The following is a 3,719-nucleotide window of genomic DNA, read 5'->3' on the forward strand; positions in this document are numbered from 1 at the left end:
CTCTAAGTCTCACGCAATCAGTGATGTTTATCTCGTGGATGGTCTAAAACATAACTTGCTAAGCATATCTCAACTATGCGACAAAGGTAACAAGGTAGTTTTTCATACTGATAGTTGTCGCATTATTATTGAAGGAACTAGCAATGTTATTCTTGAAGGCCACAGAAAAAGGAACGTTTATATGGTGGATTTAAATGTTGTGCCTACTAACTCTTTTTCGTGCATGAAAGTTACACTCGATGATCCCTGTTTATGGCATAAACGGTTTGGTCACATTAGCTCACTAACCTTGAACAAACTCAAGAAGTGGGACTTGGTTGAGGGGCTACCTAAGATCAAGTTCGACCAAGAAAAGATGTGTGACACGTGTGCTAGGTGCAAACAAGTGAGATCATCGTTCAAACCAAAAAGAGTAGTAAGCACAAATCAAGCCTTGGAATTAGTACATATGGATTTATGTGGACCTATGAAGGTAAGGAGTAGAGGAGGATCTAGGTACGTCTTTGTTCTTGTAGACGATTACTCAAGGTATGTATGGCCTATCTTTCTTCACTCAAAAGACGAAACTTTTGATGAATTCGATTGTCTTATGAAACGTGTTCAAAATAAATATAAGACTAATCTTGTTTCTATTCGTACGGATCATGGTACCGAGTTTGATAATCAAACCTTTATAGAATATTGTAGAGTTAATGGTGTAGGACATAACTTTTCTGCACCAAGAACTCCTCAACAAAACGGTGTCGTTGAACGTATGAATAGAACTTTAGAAGATATGGCACGTACAATGCTCTTGTGTAGTGGTTTACCTCGTAACTTTTGGGCTGAAGCCATTAGTACTTCTTGCTACATCCATAATCGTGCTATGATCCGACCTATTCTTAAGAAAATCCCCTACGAACTCCTTAGAGGTCGAAAACTTAATATCTCCCATCTTCGTTGTTTTGGGAGCAAGTGCTTTGTGCATAATAACGGTAAAAAACCGTTTAAGCAAATTCGACCCTAGAAGTAATGAGGCGATTTTCATAGGATACTCAGATCATAGAAAGGCTTACAAAGTCTTCAATAAAAGAACTCTTTGTATTGAAGAAAGTGTCCACGTTATTTTTGATGAAGATAACGTGTTCGATAAGCCTTTACAGGATGAGGAAGAAGACTTGGATGAACCCGACTTTCGTCTTTCAAGAGACGATCCCCCGGAATTGGAATTGGAAGATAATGAAATTGAGGGAATAAGTGATGAACTTACTCGTTCCTCAAAAGATAAAAAGGAGAAAGGAAAAGTTATAGTTGATGATACTATAACATTGACTCAAGACAAGAACTCCCAAACCAATGTTATAGATGATGTTACTATAACATCGAATCCAAATCAAGTTGTAGAGTCCGAGGTTATAATCGGCTCAAATACAACACCCGGATTGGATTCAGGGGGAACTTCCTCTAATTCCGAACCAAATGAAGTCGGGTCAAGCTCAAATAACGATGAAGAACCAAGCACTTCAACAAAATGGAAATACAAGAGCTCACACCCAATGGACAATATTCTTGGGAATATTAAGAAGGGTGTTCAAACAAGACGTTCCTTGAACAATTTCTGTTCTTTCTACTCTTTCCTATGCATGATCGAACCAAAGAATATCAATGAAGCTCTTGCTGAATCAGATTGGATTATAGCTATGCAAGAAGAGCTACAACAGTTCGAAAGAAACAAGGTTTGGCATTTAGTTCCTAGACCAAAAGATCGTTCACTCATTGGAACAAGGTGGGTCTTCAGGAACAAATTAGATGATGCCGGAGTCATCGTCAGAAACAAAGCAAGATTGGTGGTCCAAGGGTATAATCAACAAGAAGCAATAGATTATGACGAGACTTTCGCACCTGTTGCTCGTCTTGAAGCTATTACACTTCTGATAGCATTCGCCGCACATAAGGGAATGAAGCTTTTCTAGATGGATGCCAAGACGGCATTCTTAAACGGTTATTTACAAGAGGAAGTCTTCGTTGAACAGCCCCCTGGCTTTAAGAATATCAAATTTGAGGATCACGTATTCAAATTAGATAAAGCCCTATACGGATTAAAGCAAGCACCCAGGGCTTGGTACGATCGATTATCTAAGTTTCTACTTGACAGTGGATTCAGTAGAGGATCTGTCGACAAAACCCTATTTCTAAAAACTGAGGGTTCTGACCTCTTGGTTGTTCAAATATACGTCGATGATATCATCTTTGGATCGACTAACCGAAGCTTGTGCAAATATTTTTCTGAGTTGATGACTTCCGAGTTCGAGATGAGTATGATGGGAGAATTAAAATTCTTCTTAGGACTGCAAATACAACAAACTGATGAAGGCATTAAAATCCATCAACAGAAATACATCAAGGAGTTGATTCGAAAATTCGGAATGGAAAATTCACATGCTATGCCTACTCCAATGGTCGAGAACAAGAAATTGACATTGGATGAAAATGGTAAATCAGTTGATGAAACTACTTACCGTGGGATGATTGGGTCACTGTTATATTTGACCGCAAGTAGACCCGATATTATGTTTAGCGTATGCATTTGTGCGAGATATCAATCATCTCCCAAAGAATCGCATATGACGGCCGTAAAACGAATTTTACGTTACTTGATTGGAACGGCCAACTTATACCTATGGTATCCAATGGAGTGCAATTTTTATCTAGTCGGTTATTCCGATGCCGACTACGCAGGATGTTCTCTAGACAGAAAAAGCACGTCAGGTGTCGCCAAGTTTGTCGGACCGTGTATCATCACGTGGGGTTCGAAGAAACAAAATTCGGTTGCTCTCTCAATCGCCAAGCCGAAAATATTCTTTGCAGGACTGGTATGTACTCAACTTTTATGGCTTAAGCAACAATTACGTGATTATGGTGTTGACGTAGGATGTATTCCTATTTTATGTGATAATACTAGTGCGATAATAATTTCTAAAAATCCCGCAGAACATTCACGTACCAAACATATTGAAATAAGACACCATTTTATACGAGACCATGTTGAGAAGGGGAATATAAAACTTGAATTTTGTAGTACTGAAAAACAATGGGCAGACATTTTGACAAAATCATTAGCTAGAGAACGTTTTGAGACTTTACGGTTGGAAATTGGTTTAATAGGTGGTACCTAAGCTTCTATATGTGTTCAATTTCCTTATGACTAACTAGTTAAGTTAAGATTGTATGACTGTGTCCGTATATTGCGTTGCATGAATAATTTCGTTTGTAGAAATATTTTTATCACAAAATTCTATTTGCAATTTAGAATTTAATTATTATACAAACTTATTTCCTATCACAATATACAAACACACCAATATTTTTATCTTTCCAATTCACATAAAATTTTTCCATATCAATCTCTTGGTACACGGCTCACACTTCCTATACAAACTCAATTTCCTTATTCTTATCTTTTACCATATTAACTCTATCCCTTAAATTCCTATACCTACCATAATTCCTATTCCTAATTAGACACTTACCATAATACATCTCCACTTGTTAACCCTATACCTAGCCTACACCTATTTCTACCCCCCCTTGCGTGTTACCCGTCCAACCAACCCCACTTGCATACTTTTCTTCTTCTCAAATTTTACAATCATCACAACTCATCTTCTTTACACAACCCATCACCATCACCTCCTTTTTTTTCAAACTATCATCATCATCATCATGAATCCAACCCATGC

The sequence above is a fragment of the Silene latifolia genome, chromosome 4 (assembly GCF_048544455.1).
Source record: "Silene latifolia isolate original U9 population chromosome 4, ASM4854445v1, whole genome shotgun sequence".
Taxonomy (NCBI): domain Eukaryota; kingdom Viridiplantae; phylum Streptophyta; class Magnoliopsida; order Caryophyllales; family Caryophyllaceae; genus Silene; species Silene latifolia.